Consider the following 27,243-nt stretch of genomic DNA (forward strand, 5'->3'; position numbering starts at 1 on the left):
TGAACAGAAGGTTTATCTGAAATAAGTATAGAAATGGATCATATCAGTCCTTAATAGATAGTCAGCAAATAATAATTCTGAAGAGTCAATGCTTGATTTAACAATTCCCGGAGTGGAGATCTGTAGCTCATTTTATTTTCTGTCGTTAGCCACAGTAACAACAAAAAGCATGACAATCAAAGAAACAACCTCATTTGATTGCCAGGGCTAATTAGTAGAGGGCACCAAAGCAGTAATTAGCAAGTTTTTCTGAGGCACTGAACTAATCCATAGCGAATTCAAGTGGCTCACAACGCCATAAAAGCCTCTAAACTTTTGAGCAGGAAAACATTTCAAAACACTTCTGCTGGTCACTCCAGTTTGGAGGATTGTTCTTATTTGTTTTCCCATTTAGTGAGGCGTCCATCACAAAGACTGGGGAACTTTCTACTCCCCTTTTTGGTATTTAGTTTTCATTTTGCAACAAGTAAATGGAGCTAGAAATGATTGCTGCGAGTTGGAATCCTTTTTTTAAAAATATACAAGTTTGTCAGAAATGTGAAAGCCAGGATTGCAGGTGGGAGTAAATCTGAAAATCTACAAGCTTTGTAAAAAAAAATCTTTTCCTTGAATCTTGCACTTCTGTGAAATCATCAATGGTGTGTTTGAGGTGAAATTAGGCACAATATGCATTAGCTTAGTTCACAGGCAACGCAACACAATAATAGATACAAGACTTCAGAACCAAAATAACTTTCCATTAAAATTTGACATATTGTCATAATCTAGACTTACTGTGTATTATAATAGGCTTGTTATAAGCCAATATCACTGCTGCTTTGATGGATGCCATGCTGTGCAAGTGACAGCACGATGCCATTATATTTTTGAATTTGCAGAAGAGCAGGAGATCATGAGGAAAGCTGGAGTTGAGGTTTAGATACAGTTGAATAAATCCATGCTGACTTCCCGGGCCAAGTTAGGAAGGTAGGATATAAGTTTTATTATTTATTTATTTATTAAAAAATTATTATTGATGGTTTTTATGCTTCATCAATGTCGTTGAGAAGATGTTTAGTGCTTTGCAAGATCCTCACCTCCCGGGTGCGTGCGCGCGTCGGTGGGGGCGTGCGCGCGCGTGCGTGTGTGTTGCTGGGGGTGTGTGTGCGCACGTGCGTGTGTGTTGGTAGGGGTGTGTGTTGGTGGGGGTACGTGTGCGTGCATGTATGTGCGGGGGTACGTGTGTGTGTGTGCGCGTGCATCTGTCTGTCTAAAAAGTTAAATTTTCATCTTTGCAGAAGAAGGGGCTCACAGATCAACTGAGAATGGTCACAAACTGGAGGAGGCTGCAACTAACAGCTGTGGAGCAGAGGATAGCGTCAATGAATAAATGTCACAGAAAACCAACAATCAACGCGGAAGCTGGGCCCAGTTTTCCATTAGAGGGCAAGCCCTGCAAATTGTACAGTCTAGGTTGGCTAAATGTTACGTACTGCGTGTGCTACTAACGCTTCTCCTTCCTCAATGCCGCTAACCAAGCATCTATCTTTTGTTTCGCAGAGGTTGAACATCAGGAGGAGACAGAAGGTGCACCTAAAGTTGAAGGAGAGAATGTTTAAGAAACCGCCACGCCAGATATTCCAATTCAGGAGAATGATGGGCAGCAAGAAGTCATCGATGTCGAGATGGTCACCCTGGATTTGGAGCTGCTGAACCCCTCGAGGATTCCAAGCCCTTTCATGAGTGAATCAAGAGAGGACTTTTCCAGGTGTGACGTCTGAGGCTGTGGGTACAAGTGTGTCGCAGCAAGCCACACCTGCGAGACGTCATAGGAGGGCGAACTCCAGACCTGATGCAGAAACACTGGATTCGGAGAACATAGGACATCGGGGACAACATCCAACAATCTTGATTGCTCCTGGAAGCCTTTGGTGGGGTGAGGGCAAAGTTTGGGGGACTGTCATTACAGGTGGAAAAACTTTCGGGATAGTTGAACAAGATAGTATCGGCAATAGGGGGGTCCATCGAGGCTGTTATTAATGCGAGGAGCGCTTTCCACTCTGCACCAAAATCAAGGGTTGATCCTGAAGCTGAGGTTGACTACGAAGAGGAAGAACCCAGGCATTCCACAATGACACATTTTAGCTCTGTCCCCTTTGTAACCCAGCAGCAAGAAACAACACGCTGGAAAAGAAAGATTACGCCTGGGGGTACAGGGGGGGGCAAGGAAGCAGAAGTCTGCAACTACGGGCACGCGCAGGGGTAGCGGCATCTACTGGGGCAGGATTGGCGCACAGCGCTAAGGAGGACCGATGGCTTGTTTGTTTTTTGGTTGCTTTAGTTGATTATTCAAAACCGTGGCAAACTTTAAAAAGAACAAAGTTATGAAGGTTTAAAAGGTAAGCAATGTTAAGCTAATTACAACTGTGCTGTACAAATGTTTAACAAACATTTTTCAATTTTGGACTTTTAACCTGACTCCTGGACTTCATTTTTTAATGCTGCACTGATAAATATGACAGGATAACTGGACTCAACATGTAAAATGCCCACACCCCATGCAACCTATTGGTTTAAATGATACAGGGCAGGTTCCCGTACTAAGGTGTTCATGGAACCTGCCTTGTTCTGGGTCATTGATACATGCACCGAAGGACCATGGTGCATGGGTCAGTGACCCTCACCCAGTCCGGATCCATGAACAACTTATTATCGTCCACTCCAAAACTCCGTTAAAACATACAAGATTTGTGGTGGGATTGTTTTTTTTTTATTGAATGTAATGTTCCACCTTTATTAGAAATCACTACTGCTTCCCTATGTGCCTGGAGTGTCTTACACTGTCTTGTGTGCAGACCTTCGGCCTGGGATAGCAGCGGGCCGCATGGGTGGAAGACCTTTGACCTGGGATAGCAGCGGCTGCAGTCGACATCGAGAAAAGGTAGGAGGCTGCCCTTGTGCAGTGAAGAAAAGACTGCTTTGAAAACCTGCTGGATGTTTACGAAGATTCTGGAAACTGTTGGACTACCTTGGTTGGAACCTTCTTAGAAGATTTTTGGACCCAGAGACATCACTGGAAAAAAAAATTTTCTTTTTTTTCCAATGGTATGGCCTAACTACACTTTCAACCTCGAAGGAGCAGCATTTTTTGGTAAGTTTATATTTGAGATTTTTTTTTAAAAACTTACAGTTCCTGTTGCATTTTTAATTTGCTAAAACTTAAATGAGTCAGGGAATCCATTCGGTCAGGGATAGGAGCGGGCCAGCGGGATTTCTGTAAGTGAAGGTAAGGATCTTTCCTACAGTGCTTGTAGGGTTTGTGCGCTGGTTCTAAAAATTTCTTTCGGGAGGAAACTTGGCCCTATGTCAGAAATGGTGCGGGAGCCTTCTTTGCAGGTACACCAGCGCTAGAATGTTTGGCACCAAACATTCTGCCGTTGGTAGTAGACGCCGGCCAGCGCACCAACACTGGGGAATCTTCAAACTGATCTTCAGCGCCAAAAAATATCACTGGGCGGCGAAAAAAAACAGCGCCCATGATCTTATTGAATGGTGAAGTAGGCTTGAAGGGCCATAGGGCCTACTCCTATTTCTTATGTTCTACAGTCAGTTTTAGAAACCGCACCTCAGGAAGGATATAGTGCAGCTTCACCAAAATTATACCAGTGCTTAAAGGGTTAAATTATTAAAGGCAGAATGAATCAATTTGGCTTATATTCTCTTAAATCGAGATTGTTAGGAGAGATCAAATTGAGGTGTTTTAAAATGGTAAAGGAATTCGATAGGGTAGATACGTGGAAGCTATTTCCTCAATTGGGGAATTCCAGAACAAAGGGCCAAAATTAGAGCTAAACCATTTAGAAGTAAAATCAAAGAACTTTTTCTCTCAGAGCAGTGGGAATCTGGACCTCTCTTCCCCAAAAGTCCTAATTTGGCTGCAGAGATGTAGTGCTGACAGAACTCTGCTCCTACATGTTTGATTACATATACACAAAACTCTGCTGTTCTGACTGTTAGGAGAGCATAGGCAGGTGAATATGCTTTGTCCTGTCATAAAAAATATTTCATATGAAGATCACAGGCGGCAAAGGATGGCCGAGGCACTTCTGAAATGTGAATTTGCAGCACACTGGAGCTATACTGCGGCTGGTGTAAGTTGCAGTAACTGGATATGGCCTGGGGTGGGAGGTGGGGCAAAGTTCACGCTGCCTGGCTTGAGTGCACTCAAGTGGGACCGACTCCCAAGTTATCCCACCAGTTTTCATATCAACGTGCGCCCTAAATTGCTGTGTGTCGATTTGAAAGTTGCAGTAAAATTGCACTTCATCATCATCATAGTGCGTACAATGTAGTATAAATGGACTTTAGCAAGGCTTTTGATAAGGTCCCACGTGGTAGACTGGTCATGAAGGTTAACGCCCATGGGATACAGGGCAAAGTGGCAAGTTGGATCCAAAATTGGCTTGGCGGTAGGAAGCAAAGGGTAATTATTGATGGATGTTTGTGTGACTGGAAGGATGTTTCCAGTGGGGTTCCGCAGGGTTCAGTACTGGGATCCTTGTTTTTTGTGGTATTTATCAACGATTTAGATTTGAATATCGGGAGTATGATTAAGAAGTTTGCAGACCACACTAAAATTGGTTGTGTGGTTGATAATGAAGAGGAATGTCAAGGGCTGCAGGAGGATATTAATCTACTGGTCAGGTGGGCAGAGCAGTGGCAAATGGAATTTAATTCAGAGAAGTGAAGTGATGCACTATGGGAGGGCTAATAAGGAAAGGATATACACATTACGTGGTAGGCCACTTAATAGTGTAGATGAACAAAGGGACCTTGGATTGCTTGTCCACAGATCCCTGAAAGTAGCAGGCCAGGTGGATAAGGTGGTTACAAATGCATTCAGAATGCTTGCCTTTATTGGCCAAGGCATAGAATCTAAGAGCAGGGAGGTTATGCTTAAATTGTATAATATTTTGGTTAGGCCACAGCTGGAGTACTGCGTGCAGTTCTGGTTGGCATATTATAGGAAGGACGTGATTGCAGAGGGTGCAGAGGAGATTTACTCGCATGCTGCCTGGAACGGAGAATTTTAATTATGAGGACAGATTGGATAGGCTGGGTTTGTTCTCATTGGAACAGAGGAGGTTGAGAGGAGAACTCATTGAGGGGTACAAAATATTAAAGGGGCCTGGATATAGTGGATAGTAAGGGTCTATTTCCATTGGTGGAGGGATCTATTACGAGGGGGCATAGTTTTAAGAGGGGATTTGCGGGGGGGCTTCTTTACGTAGAGGGTTGTGGGGATCTGGACTCATTGCCTGGAAGAGTGGTGGATGCAGAAACCCTCACCACTTTTAAGAGATGGTTGGGTGGGCACTTAAAGTGCAGTAACCTGCAGGGTTACGGACCGAGAGCTGGTAATTGGGATTAGACTGGATGACCTTTTGTTGGACTGCACAGTATTAATGGTAAGTACTGCAGGGAATAGAATACGGTCAGGGTGATCTCCTGGACTAGTTTCGATCACGTGGATGGGTCGGAGGGGAATTTTCCCAGATTTTTTCTCCCTAAATTGGCCTGGGTTTTTAAATGTGTCTTTTGCCTTTCCCAGGATATCACATGGCTCCAGTTGGGGTGGAGTGTAGAATGTTTCAGTATAAGCGGTGTCGCAGTTGTGTGAGGCGGACTGGTTCGGCTGGGTGCTCTTTGTCGGCCGCCGCAGACAAGATGGGCCAAAATGGCCCCCTTCTGCGCTGTAAATTTCTATGTTTCTATAGGCAGTCCCTCGAAATCGTGGAAGACTTGCTTCCACTCAAAGTGAGTTCTCAGGTGGCTGTACAGTCCAATGCAGGACTTACAGTCTCGAACAGGTGGGGCAGGCAGTGGTTGAAGGAAATGGTGGGTGGGGCGTCTGCTTTGCCACACACTCCTTCCGCTGCCTGCGCTTGATTTCTGCTCAGCGCCCTCCCGGATGCTCTTCCTCCACTTTGGGCGGTCTTGGGCCAGGGACTCCCAGGCGTCGGTGGGGTGTTGCACTTTATCAAGGAGGCTTTGAGGGGGTCCTTGAAACGTTTCCTCTGCCCACCTGAGGCTCGCTTGCTGTTGATGTCACTCAGTCTTGTACGGATTGCATTGTTTTGCAATGCAGTGAAGTTATTAGTGACAATAGCTAACTGCACTTTCAGCCTTGTGTAATGACATTGTGCAATTCTCACTTATGCAGACATCTCATTAAAGTAAATCCCCATACATGCTAGATTGACATATCTGATGAAAGGTCTTGCAGCTGAAAACATTAACTCTGTTCTTTCTCCACAGATGTTGCTTGATCTGCTGAGCATTTCCAGAATTTTCTGTTTTTATTCCAGATTGACATATCATGCTATCCAATAAAAAAAAAAGTGAAAACTGGCTCTGGACATCAATCACCACCAGCAACATTTAAACTGGTGTCATCTTTTGGACAATATGAACTGTGTAGCAAGTATGAAACCATACAAAGGATGGAAGAAAGTGTATACATCCAAAATATATTATATATATATAATTTTTTTTTTAAAAAAGAGCACTCATTAACTTGAATGTCAAAATCCAACAAAATAAAAGCAGAAATTTAATTTTGTCAGTGTTCTTGCACTTTGTTTAATACTGCAGTGATAAGCTCTAGGTGTGTCTTGTGCTTCAAATACTTTGCCCAGATATTTAACCAGACAAAAGAAGCATTTCTGACCACATACACACACACTACCAAGATTCTATAGTCCAGTGAAAGTCATTCTCCTCCCCCACCCTCACCCACCATGTAAATTATCTGGCTCTGCTCCCAACCGCTCATCCTCTGGGTAATCACATTGTGCTGTAAGCTGTGGGTTAGAATTTCTGAGCTTGTGGTAGTTTTGCAAGATCAAGAATCGCAGCCCGTAGCAAAGTTTGATTCACCTAGGCAGCAGCAGCATTTAGGTCGGCAACGGAGCAGCAGTGAAGACAGGTTCCAACAAACTGGGGGAAGTGGAGTAGAACATGCTCACTGAGCTGGGGAGGGTGGGAGGGGAGGAAGGAGAACAAAGCCAGCATGAACTGGCGAAGGGGAGGAGGGAGAAAAGTACCAACGTGGACTGTGCAGAAGAGAAAGAATGAGGGTGAAATTCGACTTGGGTGATAGCAAAACAGCAGTCCATTTTATACTCTGCCAGATTCATTGGCAGAATTGGGATTAACAATTTAACATTCCATAAAACAACTTTGAAACAATTTTAGATTTTGAGAGACAGTACCAACAAATAACCTCAATGGCCTGTAACTTCTCTGCCAGGACTGAGGGGAAAACCCCCACAACTGGTGCTACCATTTGCCAGTGGCTCTGCGAATGACTAATGGATATTATTATACATGTATAAACAAAATCTGATCTACTATATACATCACTGAATGGTCTGCTGTGACGTACAATATTGGGTGGCATGAAGCTTCGGTTATAGGAGCCTGTAGATTGAGAGTCTGGATTTCAACACAGAAAAGATGCAGTGAGAAAATATAAGATATAAATCCATTGCCTTTGCAATGCTGAATTTTCTTCATTAAACACAGCAAACTGATGGTTAAATATTGCATTTACTTCACAATCAAGAACTTGTATTCATATAACTCAAGAATTATTGATTTCTGGAAAGAAGAATCTCCACAAGTAACTCCACGCATCTTTCAAAGACTCACTTGTGAAACTCCACAAGAGGAGCCACAGGTTGACTCCTTCTGATCCACAGTATTGCTCTGTAAAGTTAAAAAATAAATGGCACAGATATGAGGCCTCACAGGCTGCAGATTAGTTAAATACCCACTGCAATAATTGGAAGAGCTGTCACAGCCAGACAAGTGAACAGCAAAGATAATTCATTAACAGCATGGACTTGCCTCAGAAAATAAATATCTGACTGTAAGCAAGCTTGTTGTGCAAACCCATTTTCTGACAAAATTCTGTATTTTAATCTGTTTGGGGGACAGGATGATGCCTGCTGGGTTTTGCTGGATGAGTGCATTGTCTTTTGTGAAGCATGGGGGTGGAGGAAGAGAGGGTGGAAGGAAGATGCCAATTTGTAGTTTCCTTCTGACTTTTTTTGTTTGTGGTCTGGGTTGTGTGGAAGGTGCCTGGGTCGACTTCCAAAAACAGGTACCAGGCTGCCTGGTATTTCCGGAGTTCCAGGCAGGGTTTTTAAAAATAAAATGTGTTTTTATAACTTTATTTTAAAATGTTTGTGTTTTTAAACACTTGCGCCTGTAAAAGTAGGCTATATGCCTGCTTTTTCAGGCACAAGATTTTAAAGGACATTTTCAGGGCAAGATATTCATAAATATCGGAAACCTAGCCCTGCAAGTGTCCTCGCTCTCGATATGCGTGAGATCTGTCAAGCCAGAAACTTGACAGATCAGAAAAGCCGGTTTTCAGCGCATGCACATTGCGCGCTGAAACCCAGCTTTTCCGATGCCTTCCCGGGTCCGTAGAAACTTCGTACGGACCCAGGACATTGGAATTTCAAGGCCATTATCTTGCGCTGGTCCTCACAATACAGCTGCCTTTGCGTGTTGTCTCCTTGAAGAGCTGCAAAAAAGTAATGTGTGTCTGTGGGTTCTTAGCCATTATTTTGTAGACTAGCTGTCTTGAAAATGTCTGAAATGGTGCTCACCTCTTCCAACTGGCAGAAGCGTTTAAAATCAGGATTAATTTTCTACCTTCTCCAAGCCAGCTGTTGCAGACTTAGTGAGGGAGAGGGGTGAAGAATAATACGGCAGATCAACATCCACTATTGAAACCATGAGGAGGTGCTCAAGCTCTCTTGTCCCCATTTGCAATTGAGAATAATTCCATCGACAGGATGCAACTGAAAAAAAATATATAATAGGATGGATGTATGGAGAAACTGCAGAAAGGCTCTTGGAGCCAAATGGTGTCTCTCCATTTCTGTAAACACCATAGTTAGCTGGCTTTTTTCTGCTATTGGTGAAGCTTTTAGCAATTCTCAAATGTGTTTATTCCTTCCTGTTGCAAATCATAATTAAGGTAATGAAAAACTATAATTACAGACAAATCACTAACTGAGCACCGTTTGAATTATAGCACCTGTACTTTACAGAATAAAAACAGTTCCAATTAAAATTTGCACAATTTGTTTCACCGTGATTACAGCCCCTCAGGAAATGCTTCACCACGCACATCATTCCTCACCAACATTCTCTAAGCCGAACACAAAGAATCCAGTGTCTTTGATGCTCTGCTGGTATCATTCTCTGCTTCAAAGGGAATGCTATACTCCTTCAGCAGGTTCTGGGTCAGTACCCCTAGACTGAGCAGGCTTAGCAAGCAACGAGAACAGAAAGGAACAGAGTCTTCAATCAGTCCTCCACAAGTAGAGCGGCAAGCTTACTTCCAAAATTTCTGAAGCAGAAAAATGAACACAATTTTACATGGGCTACCGTTCAATCCCAAGTGCTCTTTATTTCTACCTGCTCTTTAGCCGTGCAAGTGCAGCTAACCGCATTTGAATAGACAGCAGCAAATTTCTGAATTTAAACCTGGCAAATTGATGCCTAAAATGCACTTTGGAAAATGGTTAGAATTTACTGTAATTCATTACCAGTAAACACTTCATTCATAATATTCAAACCAGAACCTTTAACGTAGGTGGGTGGAGTAAGTGGCATCCTTGTGATACAGGGCAAAGGCTCTGTTTGCAGCTTTACCACAAAGTATTTCATTTTAAAAATTGCTTCAGTAGTGTCCAAGGCAGAGTACAATATACAGTCTAAAAAAAGTGTCAACTGCAGAGTAAGTAAAATTTTAGAAATTCCAGGTCTTGAAGTTATCATTCATTGCACACAGTAAGTTGAAGAATAAGGTCTCTTTTGTTAACCTGCCTCTGTTGTCTTCATGTTGCTGCTCCTCTCTGTTCACTCTTGTTTCTATAATTTCTGCTTCCCTCTCCTGAACTCTTCCTTTTGACTCTCTTATCTTCTTTCCTTTCAGGTAGGGGGCATAGAGCACGGCACTGTGGCAGGGAAAGGAGCCACAGAGAGCTGCAGGTTGCATCTTCTGATAATTACAGATAAATGTGCCTGTAAATCTCAGCAGTTCCCTTTCCATCCCCTACTCCCTTAGATTTCCCATTAATTCTCTGACCACACCCTCAGTCTCATCACTACCCATATTTCAGTGCCTCGAAACTATCTGCACAACCCCTATATCCTCTTCTCCCTGATCTAGTTACTCACTCCACCATCCACTGCTCCAATCTGCACTCACTTCCCCAAAGGCTGGTGGGAAGTAGTCAGAGACCTCCTTTCCCACAACATTCCTCCCTCCTCTCCTCCTGTTCATTTACTACAAAGAGGTTTTGTTTGCTTTCAATGGCCAGCTTTTCTTTAAAGAAAACTCAAATTACGATGAGAAAAGGTACTCGCTGTCTGCCTGTCATTCTGGTGCGTTGACTGCTTTTGGTAGCTCGGTTCTGAAAGAAATTCTAGAGTGTTTGACAGGAGTCTACAAGTTTTACCATTTCAAAGACAGGAAGGAACTTTTGATGCAATTAATTTGAGTGTGCATGTAATGGCTTCCCTTCAGAAAACTGGCCGACACAGATAGACGCATTTGTGCATTTTCTTTTCACTACATAGACAAAGGATTTCTCCAATAATCTCTCATACCAAGTACCATTCCCTAGATTCTGGGACGGTTCCAGCAGATTGGAAAATTGCAAATATAACATCCCTATTTAAAAAAGGAGACAGACAAAAGCAGGAAACTTTCGACCAGCTGGCCAACATCCGTAGTTGGGAAAATATTGGAGTCCATTATTAAGGAAGCAGTAGCAGGACATTTGGAAAAGCATAATTCAATCAAGCAGAGTCAGCATGGTTTTATGAAAGGGAAATCATGTTTGACCAATTTGCTGGAGTTCTTTGAGAATGTAACGAGCATAAGGGGAAGCTAGTGGATGTGGTGTATCTGGATTTCCAGAAGACATTCGATAAGGTGCCACATAAAAGGTTACTGCACAAGATAAAAGTTCATGGGGTTGAAGGTAATATATTAGCATGGATAGAGGATTGGCTAACTAACAGAAAACAGAGTCAGGATAAATGGGTCATTTTCTGGTTGGCAAACGGTAACTTGTGGGGTGCCGCAGGGATCGGTGCTGTGTCCTCAACTATTTACAATCTATATTAATGACTTTGATGAAGGAACTGAGTGTAATGTAGCCAAGTTTGCTGATGATACAAAGATGGGTGGGAAAGCAAATTGTGAGGAGGACACAAAAAATCTGCAAAGGGATATAGGCAGGCTAAGTGAGTGGGCAAAAATTTGGCAGATGGCATACAATGTGGCAAAATGTGAGGTTATCCACTTTGGCAGAAATCAATAGAAAAGCAAATGATAATTTAAATGGAGAAAAATTGCAAAGTGCTGCAGTACAGAGGGACCTGGGGATCCTTGTGCATGAAACACAAAAAGTTAGTATGCAGGTACAGCAAGTAATCAGGAAGAAAAATGGAATGTTGGCCTTTATTGCAAATTAGATAAAATATAAAAGCAGAGAAGTCCTGCTACAACTGTACAGGGTATTGGCAAGACCCCACCTCGAGTGTACTGCGTACAGTTTTGGTCTCCATATTTAAGGAAGGACATACTTGCATTGGAGGCTGTTCAGAGAAGGTTCACTAGGTTGAGTCCGGAGATGAGGGGGGTGACTTATGAAGATAGGTTGAGCCTATATTCATTGGAGTGAAGAATGAGGTGATCTTATCGAAACATATAAGATAATGAGGGGGCTCAACAAGGTGGATGCAGAGAGGATATTTCCACTAGTCAGGGAAACTAGAACTAGGGGACAGCTCAGAATAAGGGCTGCCCATTTAAAACTGAGGTGTGGAGGAATTTCTTCTGAGGATTGTAAATCTGTGGAATTTTCTGCACCAAAGAGTTGTGGAGGCTGGGTCATCGACAGATTTTTGAGCGATAAGGGAATAAAGGGTTATGGGGAGTGGGCAGGGAAGTGGAGCTGAGTCCATGATCAGATCAGCCATGATCTTATTAAATGGTGGAGCAGGCTCAAGGGGCCAGGTAACCTACCCCTGCTCCTATTTCTTATGTTCTTATGTTATCCATGTGCTCCCCTATTTGAAATAGCAACTCTAATAACTGTACAGTGAATGAGCCAACTGCAACAGATACAGAAAGCTCACTACCTGTATTGGTGGCAAACCCTCGTGTACCTAAGTCACTGCCAGAGGGCTCATTAAAGGATTTAGTGTAGATAATGTTTGTGCTGGACAAAGCCTTGAGCACAGAATTGCTGCAGAGATAAATGCCAACCAGTTGTTCCTGTGCTACTCTATACATACCATTGCTGGACTGCACCGATTCACATCTGTGGGAGCTCAAAATAGCAGAAATCTGCGAGGTTCTCATCCTTATTTTCAAATCCATTCATGGCCTCGCCCCTCCCTATCTCTAATCTCCTCCAGCCCCCCCACCCCCCCGGAGATGTCCACACTCCTGTAATTCTGACCTCTTGAGCATCCCTGATTATAATCACTCAACCATTGGTGGCATTGCCTTCTGTTGCCTAGGCCCCAAGATCGAACTCCCTGCCGAAACCTCTCCGCCTCTTTTTCCTCCTTCCAGACGCTCCTTAAAACATACCTATTTGACCAAGCTTTTAAACTCAATACCCCTGTGAAGCGCCTTGGGACATTTCACGACATTAAAAAGGTGCTTTATAAATAGTTATTGTTGTTGCTACTGTTGAGGTCTCAATCGCTCCCTTGTGCTTACCTTTAACCATTCAAATGAGTTGAAGTCAATCATGAATTCACCCAACTCCAAAAACTATCGCAGCAATGTGAGCATTCATGGGCGACTTAAGTCGTGCTATGGCCTGTATTTGATTAATATTTCCACTACTGTGGTCATGTACTGAATGGGAGACTACAGTGCAAACAACAATTGGACCAGCCAAACCAAACCACCTTTCTTCAGCACTGTATGCTAGACCTCAGTCCAAAACCAGCTGGCTGTCATGAATCTTGATCAGCACTCAGTGCCTCAACCTGTGCTGCTTCCTTAATTTATCAGCAGGAAGCGATGGGATTTCTTTCCCTTTGTTCTCAATTACTTAAAAAAAAAACAATGCTGTTCAATTGAAGTGCAACGTCAAACATGAATGTGAACTAAACATGAATAAAAACGGATTTCCTTCGTGTCAATGTATAACCTATGCTGCTATATGCCGTAAGACAATGGTCGTCCATCAGCCTCACCCCGCCACACAGTACTAACCGCCCAGTCATCAAGAGCCACGGCATGGCTCTGGACAACCTGGGCCACCTTCCATTCCTCGGGAGCCTGACATCGACGACGAGATTCAACACCGCCTCCAGTGTACCAGCGCAGCCTTCGGCCGCCTGAGGAAAAAAAAAGTCTTCGAAGATCAGGCCCTCAAATCTGCTACCAAGCTCATGGTCTACAGGGCTGTTGTGATACCCGCCCTCCTCAGAGATATGGACCATATACAGTAGACACCTCAAATCGCTGGAGAAATACCACCAACTATGTCTCCGCAAGATCCTGCAAATTCCCTGGAAAGACAGACGCACCAACGTTGGTGTCCTTGGCCAGGCCAACATCCCCAGCATCGAAGCACTGACCACACTCCATCAGCTCCACTGGGCGGGCCACATTGTTCACATGCCTGACAAGACTCCCAAAGCAATTCGGAATTCCTACACCGCGAGCGAGCTCAAGGTGGATAGAGGAAACATTTCAAAGACACCCTCAAAGCCTCCTTGATAAAATGCAACATCCCCACTGACATCTGGGAGTCACTGACCAAAGACCATCCCTAAGTGGAGGAAGTGCATCCGGGAGGGCGCTGAGCACCTCGAGTCTCGTCACCGAGAGCATACAGAAACCAGGCGCAGGCAGCGGAAGGAACGTGCAGCAAACTAATCGTACGTACCCACCCTTTCCTTCAACGATTGTCTTTCCCATCTGTGACAGAGACTGTAATTCCCATATTGGACTGTTCAGTCACCTAAGAACTTATTTTGAGAGTGGAAGCAAGTCTTCCTCGATTTCAAGGGACTGCCCATGATGATTTACAATAATAGTCATTCCTTAGTTTTGCACCCTTCAAGTTGTGCAAATTCTTCCAGATCTCCACTCAAGTTCACCAAGTAGTTGACAGCCACATTCACTTTTTCAAAATATAGCCATGCTAAGTGTTTCCTTCCGAGTTAGGAACCAGCTTTCCTTCACCAAAAACATACTTACATTTCTCCAGTTAACTGGTATCGCCAGCCTTGTTCACTAAATCATATTTTTCGCAACTGTTAGAGGCATTCTCCACAAATAATCATGCATTCCACGCAGATTAACATTTTTGTGACATTTATAATGATTAAATAGCTTGTCAGCTACTTGAGAAGTGTTAAAGGTCATCATCACAAATGTTGCATGATTGGTAGTAACAAAAGAACAAGCAATGCAGTTGCACACACGAACTGCATATTTCAAAGATTCCAACAATTTTAATTTGCAGTTTGAAAAATAGAATCAAAATGGATATTTCTTCCATTTTTGGAGAATTAAAAAAAGGACAATCTGACCCTTTGTTCTATTTGTGATTCTGGCGCTGAAGTAGTTCTGCAGTCTTCAAAGGCAAATTCTTTGAAAATGGTCATTTTGACTTGATGACTACAGTTTCCCACACAGAAATGAATAAAATTAGCATAATAAAATTGAACCAAAGGTTAAAATTGGTCATAAAATGCAAGTCAAACCATTCTACAACAAATGTTAATCACAAACTTTGAAATCCAGTTTACATGTCCCAACTGAGTGGAATTGCATCCAGATACTGTTGCTGTTTAATAATGTTCATTCTGCATTTCTAGTTATTGGGCTGTTCTGGTCACCTAATCATAGGGATTGATGAGGACATGGAGAAAGCAACAAAGATGATCCCAGCTGTCAAGAGTAAAGGTTAAGGAAGTTAGGCTTTTTTTCAAAATTGCGGTTGGAGGCTTCCTTTGGACGAACGCCTCCAACCTGAAAAATATCTACGAAAATACCTGGTGGTCCTGCAGGAACGTAGGATTCCGGTCGGAGGCCTTCATTTGCTGCGCAGCGCACAGGAATATGTCTTCCATGTACAGACGCATTTGCTGGAATCACCCGAACCTGGACCACCAATCACAATCTAGTATTCTCACTGATATTAATGGGAGCTCTGTTGTATGAGCTCTCATTACTATCAATGAGAACCCCCACCCCCCTCAAAAAAAACCTCACAAATTAATTGAAATTGAATGTAATTAAATGTTTTAAAAAATATATATTTTTTTTTAATGTGTTTTAATAGGCTTTAAAATAAACTTACTTTAATGGGCAGGGTTTTTTTTATATAAAAATGAGTGATGAAATAAAATTTTTCTATATTTTAAAACTCTTACGCTGGTAAAAGTAGGCTGTGCGCCTGCTTTTACCAGGCATAAGAGTTTGAAGGACATTTGCTGGGCAAGAATTGGGCAAATAGTCCAAACTCGCCCGCGTGGATGCGTAGAATCTGTCTCAAGAAATTTTGACAGATCGGAAACACTGGTTCTCTGCGCATGCGCATTGCGCGCCGAGAACTGGCTTTTGCAAGGCCTCGAACCGGAGAGGCCACAATTTTCAATTCTGGTGCTGAAGTAGTTCTGCAGTCTTCAAAGGCAAATTCTTTGAAAATGGTCACTTTGACTTGATGACTACAGCTTCCCACACAGAAATGAATAAAATCTGCATTATGAAATTGAACCAAAGGTCAAAACTGGTCATAAAATGCAAGTCAACCCATTCTACAACAAATGTTAACAATCGCAAGCCTTGAAATCCAGTTTATATGTCCCAACTGAGTGGAGTCACATCCCTGGATATTGTTGCTATTTCAATGATAATGTTCATTTTGTATTTCTAGTTATTGTGCTGTTCTGGTTACCGAACCATGGGGATTGATGAGGACATGGAGAAAGCAACAAAGATGATCCCAGCTGTCAAGAGTAAAGGTTAAGGAAGTTGAGTTTGTTTTCTTTGACAAAGAGGAAACTTGATGATCAAATTCAAGTTTTCAATATGATTAAGGAAAATGATCAAATTGATCGAGAAATAGTTCATCAACAAACCTCTTGTGGCTTTGCTCACGTTAAGTCAGAATAAATGTTGCTGTGGGGGCGGGGGGGGGGGGGGGGTGGGGGGGGTGGGGAGAAGGGTTACCGATAAAATGTGGCAAGCATGATGGCAAAAGTGTTCCAGAAACTGTGACAGTTACACAAAGTGTGTCTCGATCCAAGACTTTAACTGAACATCTGGATGATGTCCATTGGCATTGCCTATAGCAAGTCCTCACACCTCTTCACATTTATATCCGTCACCCCGATAGGTACAGACCAAGTATAAATACTCCTTGGTCCTGTGCTCAGGGTGGGGGCTGTTTCTGTCAATGCAGTGGACCAGGATTGAAAACAGTCCTTTCCTCATATTTCAATGCTGTTGTTTTTTTTAGCTAAACAAATTTGAATTATGCAAAATAAACAGGGCAAAGTAGGAATTTAACACATTTTTTAAAAATTCTGAATTATTGCACAATTTGAATTAAGTAATCTTGAATGGTGAGGAGAGTGGAGTGGTAATGCGCGTGCAAATTAATATTCTGCAGTTCTGCTTAACCAGTTTTAGGGATTAACAAATTGTTACGCCGAAATAGTCGCTCAGTCGGTTAAACAGGTGGTATGCAACTATGGAAGTGAACTTCATTATTTCCCTGGCCTGCTTCACTGAGTTTGTAACCTCGGTCACATCACTGTGGGACAATACAAAATCGCTTCTCGGCCTTTTGGCTAAGATCAAGTGTAGTACCGTTTCTGACCAGCCACCATGACCTCATGGTGGTTTCTCCCTGGTCAGGAAGGTATATGCTTGCATTTTTGGAAACAGGAGGTGGGTGGGGAGGGTTGACCCATCCACCTCCACGGAGGTGTGTGGGGGACCTGACCCATCCACCTCCATGGCACGAACCTGGTATTGCAGTACTTCCAGGAACGGTGCAGTGGCTCTAGGCCTTTTGGCTAAGAGCATTGGCGCAGAGTGATCCTTGACAGGTGCAAGGTGACCTCTGGCGTTTGTGATTTGACAAAGAATTGGAAACGATTGGCTACGAATTTAAAAAAAAAAAAAAACAACTCTCCCCCCTGCACAACCATCCCCCCCACGCCCCCACGCCCCCACGCCCCCCACCCACAGAAGGAAAGGAAAATCAGAACCAACCAAAGTTACAGCTATCCCGACTTACAGCTATCCCGACAGCACCAAGACTTGAGGGGATGGGAAGAAAGAGGGAAGTCATATCACAAAGTAAATTAACTACAATGATCTTCGAATTGTCATATTAGAGTGTCTATTTCCCAAATCTTCATTGATTCAATGTGAAATTGACAAATATGTCTTGGATCTAATCCCACAAGTTAAATAAAACATTCAGATACTTTCCTGAAATATTCTCGTAGTTTATTTTTCCTGATCTTACAAATCTGTGCCTTCCTGGATCTCCAGCGGGTATTTGAATTGGTTTTCATCATTGCTTCCAGTAAATTAATTTTTCTTCACTACACCAGTGACAAAAAGATGGAAACACCCAGGAGGCTTATGAAGTGGGCTTCAAGCTGTCAGCACCTATGGTCTGATTTGCTTCCATCAACTCTGCAAGCCGACAGCTGATGTGGTTCAAAGAGGTTTAAAAATTTTTAATGCCTAAAACTTCCTTTGCTTAAGAGACAGAAAGGAATAGATATTGCCACAATATCCTTTCAGGTTTAACGCAGTCATTTTACATTGTACCTAAATCAAAGAGTGAACAGGATTTTTAATCTTCTCTTTATCCTTACATTCTCTCTAACCCCTTTCCCCTGGTCAGTTCAGATGGTGATAAAAAATCCCTGCCAAACTTTAAATTCTTCTAATGCCACTCTCAATTTGTAGTTTCATAATAGCCAACCAACTGTGTTTCTAGAAAAATACCTCTGTGACACAAGGACTGCGCGTCAGAACCAAGGCCATTAGTTTTCACTTTTCACAGAAAAATTGACAGAATTGCAAAATGTGATTCCCAAAATGCTGACAAGATTTATGGAATGTCATGCAATAAAAACACAAATTGACTAAATCAGTCAGGATGGAAACCAGTGGTTCTGATTTGAAGAAATAGCAGCCCCGTTGTACATTGTAAGTAAGGGTTTGCATTCCATTCTCATGAAAAACTACAGGTTGAATCTCTCTTATCCAGAACCCTCAGGATCTGGCCTGTTCTGGACAAGGGATTTTTTTTGGACGAGTGGTGGTGACATTAAATTGGATGGTACAGGTTCTGAGCAAGGAGATATTGGGGCGGGCTGGCTTGGGGCTGGGAGTGCAGCAGAGATCACGGGGGGAGGGGGGGGGGCGGCAGTGGATCGCCGGGTCAGGCCAGCGATTGTGGGAGTCGGCAGCAAGGAAGGACTTCAATTTGTTCATGTCGGAGTTCTGCGCAAGCGCCACCCGGTGGCCGGGAATGGTTCTGGATAAGGGAGTTCTGGATAAGGGAGGTTCAACCTGCAATACAATCCTAAAATGGTGGCAAAATAATCGGAAACCCACATCATAAAAACAGAATTGGACTTATTCAGTCACCATCAAACTGTGGCCCAGCTCGTAAGATCTTTTGGGGAGAAAAAGGGGAAATGATTTTGCCCCATTGGTTCCTAAACTCGAGGTGCATCAGGAAAATCAGGGATACACTGGACTATTGGATTAGTAGCAAACAGCACCAGAAAACATGTTAATAGTCACTTCCAATTACACATCAGTGTTATGGCAACTGTTCTTTTGAACTGAATATCCATCTAGTTTTTAAACAAGAGTTTTGTAGCGTACGAGTCCAATGAAACACTTTCAAAGATACTGGAGATTTTATTTAAGGTGCAATATATTTATTCAGCAAATTTTTTCTGTGCATTAAGTCTCAGCCCTATTGGAAATGGATATTTTTGCTCGAACAGACATCACAAGAACTCTCCAGAGGTGGAATTGTTTTACTGCATATTTTATATGTAAACATCTTGCATCGAGTGCACATCACATAAAAATAAGAACAGGTTGGACCTCTGGTCCGGAAACAGCGTAGTCCGGGGGCTATGCCGTGGGTCTGTAACTTTAAACCAGTGTTTCAGAAAGCGGGCTCGGTTGCTGCTACGCTGTGCCATGTGGCGATTGGCTGGGAGCGGCTGTCAGTGAGTGAGTGTGCGCAGCGATTGGCTGGAGCAGCTGTCAGTCGGCGAGTGTGCGCGCGGGTGCCACCCACAGGCTGCCAGCACGTGCGCGCGCGCGCACACACACACACACACACACACACACACACACACACCCACCCAGGCACTGTCGACAGGTACCAGTAAGCTGAGGCTAAGTGTGAAAATTCTCTGGTTTCGGCACCGGTCAGGTCCCGAGGGTGCCGGACCACAGAGGTCCAACCTGTATCCTGAAAAAGGACAAGGAAGGTCAGTCACTTCGGATTGCAAACTTAGCCTCTCCTTAGCATCAGAGGCCAGAATTTACAACAGAAATTTCTCCCAACAATTTGCCTCTAACTGAGCTCAGGTTATGTCTATTTAACCCCATAGGTGACGCAGTAACTTTAGAAGGAGCAGGCTTCACTTCAGCAGCTACAGACTCCTGGCTACCCACGAGCAACATCAGAGATCAGATCAGCTGCTGGGATTGAACATTTGTGCACTTGTTTTTTTTTAAAAAGCACATTCACAGGCATGCTCAGCTTTTCTCTGCACTCTCAGAAAGTGGAGGCATAATTTTTTTTAATAAAAGGTAGACCAGTTCAGCAGTGGAGTGCACAACACCCTTCAAAAATGGAGGGAGTATGTAGACACTGTGAAACAAGATGCGAACAGTGACCTGCAGATCTCAGTAAGTGCTCAAGGACACAGCAAATTCTCAATGTTGGCAGCTAAAATGAAAATATTTCAAAAAAATTTTAACAACACAATTCTTTTGCGATGGTTTGGTGAGTGTGGTATAGGGAAAGGGAGGGGAGGGAAGTGTATCTGGACAACATCTGCACTAGTCCCAAGCTGACATAAATCAGGATCTATTTCGAATGAAGGGATCTTTTCTGAAGATCGCCAGGAAAAAGCTGATGCCAGGGCTGGTGTGCCAACATACAACACTAACAGCCACATCGATTTATATCTCTGATTGCTTATGATAAATTCACAGTACTGGCTGGTTATCCAGAGGAGGAGGTCAAGAGAAGAGGAGGAAACGTCAAGTTAAATTACCAAACAGGATTCTCACCCTTGCTCACTTCTCTGCACCTCTTGATAGTTTATCATAAAGAAGCATTGGCAGCTGTTTGAACCCAAATCATTTCCCCACCAGCTTGGCCTGAGCAATAATGTATAGCATGGAGAACAGAGGAATAGTGCTCACTGGAGCATCTTCTAATAGCATTATTCACATTGGTGCTGCAGACTGTTTAAAGATATTGGGCAGAGTTTGCTGGAGTGCATGCCCAGTGAGTTGGATTTTTTCCCTCACCCTTCAACTTGGAAAATTTTTTGCACCGCAAATTGCTGAAAGTGCAAACTGATAACGGTGCAATGGAGCTTCTGGGATCTTGGAGGATGACAGGACCAATAGTCCATCTCCTTAACCAATGAAATGTAAAGATAAAGTAACAGGAATAACTGAAAAGGAAATAGAGGGAGTTGGAGTCAAATTAGATACCTAAAGAGAAATAAAGAGGGGGAAAGGAAGATTGGATTGAGAGAGAAAAAGACAAAGGAAAAGAAATATATATTTTTTTGAACCTCAAAACTATTTACTACACGCAGGAGTAAGGCTCCGTAGTTTCAATTGCTCTCTTTCTCGGCCTCAGAGGTTGAATGGCATTGTAGGAACATAAATCTAGACATTAAAAGGGTCCTTGTGTCATTAAACACCAGCCCTAACTTTCTGCAGCAAATTTTATTTATTTAATAGCGCAAATGCAGCAATTTCTTGAAACTCATGGCCAGCTCCCATTTTTGCGAAGCTAACGGAGTGGCACAAATCGTCCAGCAATTTGTGGCAATTCGCAACTCACGGCCTATCTTATCCTCATTGCAAATTGCTGGGTTATTTCCTCAGCAAATTGTGAGCCATTGTATTCTGCATATTCACATTTTACACTGATATACTATCACTAAAGAGACACCAAGATGATTGGTGCAGCAGAGCTGGTCTCCAGTCGTCTTGGTTAATCCTTGCCACTGGAACAAGATCTAGCTCTGTCAAGCCCGTGTGGTGGCTGGTGTGCAACAGCCACCACACGTTTAAAAAAAAAAAAATCCACACACAGGCATCTTCCACCCTTCAGGATGTAGTTCAGGACCTGGAATGTCAGGTCCTTCATTGAAACACCTGTGAACTCATCCCTTTTTAGTGTGGAAGCAAGTCATCCTCGATAGAAGGGACCGCTTAAGAAGAAGCAGCAGGAGAGAGACACACACCATTAAACAAAATCTACACAATCTATCAGAAGTTCAGAGATTCTAGAGCACATAATAACCATTACCAGCCATTTATTTGAACATAAATAGTCTATTCTTTTCCTTCTTCACATGCTGGTTTATGAGAATTATGAGGCCTGTTAATGTACAAATCAGCATAATTTTTTTAACAGTACTGTAATAAGGCTTAATTGACATCAATGTGATCAGTTTAAGACAGACCTTGTAACCTCTCCCAACATAAAGGTATAGAACATTTTGCAAGCGGTCCAGCAACAAGGTCATTGGTTGCAAGAATGCCTTCTACTCACAAGATAGATCTTTGAACCAGTTAATGCAGTTACAAAGCTAATGCTTCATTATAGCTCGAATACCTCTGATCAGATACTCTGATCAAATAATTTAGTTCATATATTAAAAAGTCATATTCTTCCTGATGCTGAAGTTACAGAAGGACATTAGGTTTGGGAGCACACGCTATTGTTGCATATGTAACATTTTTAAATGAAAATCTGAGATGAATAGTTCACCGACCACGCAAACAGATGAGCACAGCATGCCCATGATTCCCCACACAATAACATCCTGATTTTGTTGATGGACTGCATCAAAGAGAAAATCCAGGTGCTTCCGAATGAAGAAGGAGAAAATTAAACCAGCTCCATTGCCAACACGCACAATTTCAATACTGCATTTATTTTCCAATGTTATTTAACGTCATCATTAATTGGGGTAGAAGGGCCGGAGAGATAGAAAAGAGAGAAAGACAGAAAGAGTGAGATGGGAGAACAAGCCAAAATAGAATGCAGAGAGAGTAAAAGATAAAGAAATAATGAGGGGGGGGGGAAAAAAGAGAAAAAAAAAAGTTTTCCCATTTCTATTCTTGTGAATTTCACACAAAAAAATGCCCCCCCAAAAAAATCAATAAATTGTTAATGAAATCACTAGTATCATTTTTGAACAAACCGACCACCCAAGCAGGAGACCACCACAATAACGAATGTTGGTAATGCTGAAACAGAGCCATTTAATCTGGGCTACTGTGTATGGCGAGGGTGCAGAGGAGAATTACCAAAATGATATCAGGAATGAGGAACTTCAGTTATGTGGGGAGACTCGAGAGGTGGGATTGCTCTTCTTAGAGCAGAGACGGTTAAAGGGGGATTTAATAGAGGTGTTCAAAATGATGAGGTGTTTTGATAGAGTAGATAAGGAGAAACCTTTTCCACTGACAGGAGGGTCGATAACCAGAGGACACAGCTTTAAGATAATTGGCAAAAGAACCAGAGGGGCGACAAGGAGAAATTGTTTTACACAGCAAGTCTTTATCATCTGGAATGCACTGCTTGAAAGGTGGTTGAAGCAGAAAATAGTAACTTTCAAAAGGGAACCAGATATATAATTGAAAAGGAAAAATTGCAGTGCTGTGGAACTAATTGGATAGCTCTTTCAAAGATCCGGCACAGTCACAATGAGCTTCCTTCTGTGCTGTATGATTCTATGATTCTCTGACTGGCAAAGTCTTCAGCTCATTCTTTCAGCCAGGGGTGGGGATGTGGTCCAAGGAGAAATAAAATAAATTTCCACACCAGTAATTTGGAACAAGGAGTTGTCCAAATCCCACAGAACTGCAATGAGAGAGAGAGAGAGAGAGAGAGAGAGAGAGAGAGAGAGAGAGAGAGAAAATGTTGGAAATACTCAACAGGTCAGGCAGCAGCTGTGGAGAGAGAAACAGAGTTAACGTTTCAGGTCCATGTCCTTTCATAAGAACTGAAAAGGTTAGAGATGTACCAGTTTTTAAATCAAGTACAGGAGGCAGGGAAATTGGGGGGGGGGGAAAAAAGAGAACAAATGGGGGGTCTGTGATAGGGTGCAAGACAGGTGTGATTAAATGATAAAAAGGGATGATGGTGCAAGGCAAAATGGGGTGGTAACAGGACAAAGAAAGAAAGAAAAGATGGGTCTTGAGATGTAAATGACAACTGCAGAACCATGAACACCTGCTGTCCGAAGAAATGGGAGCAGTGGTTATGATCTGAAATAGTTGAACTCGATATTGAGTCAACCGGAAGGTTGTAAAGTGCCTAATCGAAAGATGAGGTACTGTTCCACCAGCTTCCAGTGAACTTCATTGGAACAGAGTAGGGCAAAGGACAGAGAGGTCAGAGTAGGAGTGGGACAACACAGAACGGGCTGTACATCTGAATAGCATCATTTCTCAACAACCAAATAGACTATACAGAGACTGATATTGGTGTGATGGATTTGAGAATAACTCGTAAAATAACCCAGAGTGCCTCAGACGGTCACATTGGCCAATGACCATTTTTTCCCCTCCAAATTAAAGTCGTGATCAAGACGCAGTAAGCACAGAGTCTGCAAGCATTAAGTACTATCAGCAATCTAGCTTTATAACAAGATTTACTGTTACCTATGCAAAAATGGCTAACTTCAAAAAAAAAACTCTGGCAAATGTGGAATTAGGCAGTTAAGAGCTGATTATTTGAAAAATTCATTTGCAAAAATAATTTTTTGTTCTACAGTTTAAAAAAAACTTGAATAGAAAATTAACAAAAAATGGTTTCTCTGAACAAAAAAAAAGAGTGCACCAACAATTCTACTTTTCACTTTGGAACAACATTTTAGTGTTTTCACCGACGCCGAGCTTTCAGACCAAAACGATATCGACACGGCCGCAGAGGTATCCGTCGTTATTTATCCTTTTGAAAGACAATTATTTAACCGAGAGGATTTTTTATATCTTCATTTGGTTGCTACTATAGGATTCATTGTGACATTGTTTGAATTGGAATCAGGTGTGGAAGGAGATGATAATCAAATCACAGTCACAACCAAAAAGACAAAAATGAGAATTGCTAAACTTACAATCACATACACTTTGCCGAATAAACAGCAACTCAATCAATGCAATAGAGAGGCCATCATTTTAAAGTATAAAGATTCAGCAACAGTTCAGATCAAAAAAATATTAAATTCACTGAAAATGTATACTCCTGTTAATTTGAAGTAGTGTTTTTTGTTGGGAAAAAAAAATTAAATATAGCCTTTAATTTCAGTTAAGCAATTTAATTAAAGCAGTGCAAGAGCCACTTATTTGCTTGAAAAAAAAATCCAGAGAACAGTTAGTTCAAATTAAGTAACTCTGTATTAAGAGTAGACTGTATTGTTGAACATCAAAGTGCTCAGCTGCAAATCCAAGTAATATTTGGTTGCATTTTCTCCCCTCTTTGAGGCCTCTCCCTCCTCCATGCCATGCTCCATGTCCCACTCACAAAGAACAAGGATAGGATCTTACTTGTTCCACATCTCTGCCCTCTTGCTCTGTAACCAGTCACTAAAGTTGGGGCCGGGGGAGGGAGGATATTTTCGCTGTATGCTATTTATGGGCAAAATAGCAAGTATTTTTGTTGTACACACTTTTATGGTTTCACTGTAAATGATGAACAGTGGAAATCTTCCCACTAAAAAAGATGGAGGACTGCATTCAATGTTTATCCTTCCCAGCTCTCCTGTGCCAAAAAACTGCAAGTGTAAACCATCAAACTAATGCACAAGGAGGTCACTGTGCTACAAGGCCAGGGCCGGGAGTTTCCTCGGAGCTGCCCCTACTCCGATGCCATAACTTTGCAGGAAGTGCGGCAGAAACTGCGGGAGCTGCTCGGAAAAAATTACCAGCAAATGATTTTCATGACCCTACAATAATATTTCAACACTTCTGTACTCGGGTCTCTTACAGTATTGCAAGCATGAATATACACTATATATGCCCCAGTAAATAAAACCACGCTAAGCCATCAGAAAATAATGTGCTGCTTTTGGCCTATTTTACAGCAATGACTATGTGAAAAATCTATTCATTGCTCAGTGAACTTGAAAACTGCTTTGCTAAAATAAAAATCGAACACTTTTATCTCATCTGCTTTTTCTCTTGCCAATTCATCATATACCACAAAAAGCAAGGGACCGAGTATTGAGCCCTGCAGAATAATAAGAGGAGAGTTGGAGACAACTTTCTTCACCCAGAGGATGGTGGGGGTCTAAAGCTCACTGCCTGAAAGGGTGGTAGAGGCAGAAACCCTCATCACATTTAAAAAGTACTTGGATATGCACATGAAGTGTCGTAATCCACAAGGCTAGAAAGTGGGATTCGGCGGGATAGCTCTTTTTCGGCCGGCAGACACAATGGGTCGAATGCCCCCCTTCTGTGCCGTAAATTGCTGATTCTATTCATACAGGACCCTTACAGAAATTAATGTCGTCTCATCAGTCTGGGCAGGAATTAAGCCTATAATAGTGATGAGATGAACAGAGTCATACTCAGACTTTGTTTTACGAATAAAGTCAGGAAAACCATTTCTGTGCCAAGGAAATGTCCCTTTGTCACATTAACAATGTCATCTTTAGTTACCTTTACTGTTGAATGGCAGCTGAATGGCTGAGGTCACGCTAAGATGGTTGAAAGGAATTAAAATCCAAATCCTCAGTAACCTAATGATGGCTTTCGAGTTGATTTCATCATCATGCATTTCTTCCTCAGCCTCAATGTGCATCAATGCTGCCTGGGTTTCTACAAGCTCAACACCCGCCACGTGTGGGAGATGTTCAGGGTATTAAAAAAATCCTAGAAATTTCGAGGTGCGTTTGAAGTAATTGCTAGTAATTTTCGAACGAACATGCCTTAGATCACTTGATGGAACAACAGATGTTCTTCCAGAGCTAGTCAGTTCTGCAATTCGGCCAGTGAAATCCAATTGCAGCCTGTAGTAGGACTTGCACTTTGAAATGTTCAGCGGGATAATGCAGTAAATAGAAGCAAAGTTATTGATAGACCAGCGACACATACCCAATGCTTGAACTTTGTGCTTTAGTGCTTTTGTTCTACAAGACTGTTTTTCTTTTAATTTGTTTTATGTAAATCATTAGATTAATGGAAGTAATAATGATTCTATTTGACTGCTATTGTGAAAATCCTGTTTGGATAAATAGACCTTTTGGGCCCAAGTTTCGAGCCGTGCCTAGAACGGCGCAGTCCCGACCTGGACACCCGTTTTTCGCGCCACAAAGTGCACGTAAAAAAAACCTCCAGATTCTCCAGCTCCCTGCAGGTCCTCTGGCCCTCGGCGCAGCGCAGCAGGAGCTGTAGGGGGCGGAGCCAGGTCCCTGCGCTGAAAATAGTTGGCGTGCATGTGCAGTAGCTCCAGGCGCCCAAAACTGTGTGGGAGGGGCCGAAGCACGCAGACCCTAGCCCTGGCCCAATGGCCTCACTGGGGCTGCGTGCATAAGGCTCCTCCCACGGCCAGCTCCTGCTTCCTCCAGACCCGACTCGACCCCCCCCTCCCCCCGGACTCCCGCTCCCGCCTCCGGACCGGACCCGACACCACGACCCCCCCCCCGGACTGGACCCGACCCCCGCTTCCCCCCCCGCCCCCCCCGACCACCCCCCGGATCCGACCTGACCTCCCCTCGACCCGACGCCACCTACCTGTAAATCTGGTGCTGGGGACGGGCCCTGCCCGAAGTCTCGGGCCCGGCCCGTTCAGCCTCCCTCCCCCTTCTCCTTCCCCCCCCACCCAAATCTCCCTTCTCCCCTATCCCTCCCCTCCCCTCCCTCTCTCTACC

At 43.0% G+C, this 27,243-nt stretch overlaps 1 protein-coding gene and 1 pseudogene across 2 annotated transcripts in view; one reads left to right on the forward strand and one right to left on the reverse strand.

Moving 5' to 3' along the window:
- Window positions 1-27,243, reverse strand: part of usp43a (ubiquitin specific peptidase 43a) — a 429,860-nt gene that overhangs the window by 335,639 nt on the left and 66,978 nt on the right. The window lies entirely within an intron of this gene.
- On the forward strand, window positions 16,886-17,120 carry LOC139227231 (U2 spliceosomal RNA; annotated as a pseudogene).

Source organism: Pristiophorus japonicus, chromosome 16 (assembly GCF_044704955.1).
Source record: "Pristiophorus japonicus isolate sPriJap1 chromosome 16, sPriJap1.hap1, whole genome shotgun sequence".
Taxonomy (NCBI): domain Eukaryota; kingdom Metazoa; phylum Chordata; class Chondrichthyes; family Pristiophoridae; genus Pristiophorus; species Pristiophorus japonicus.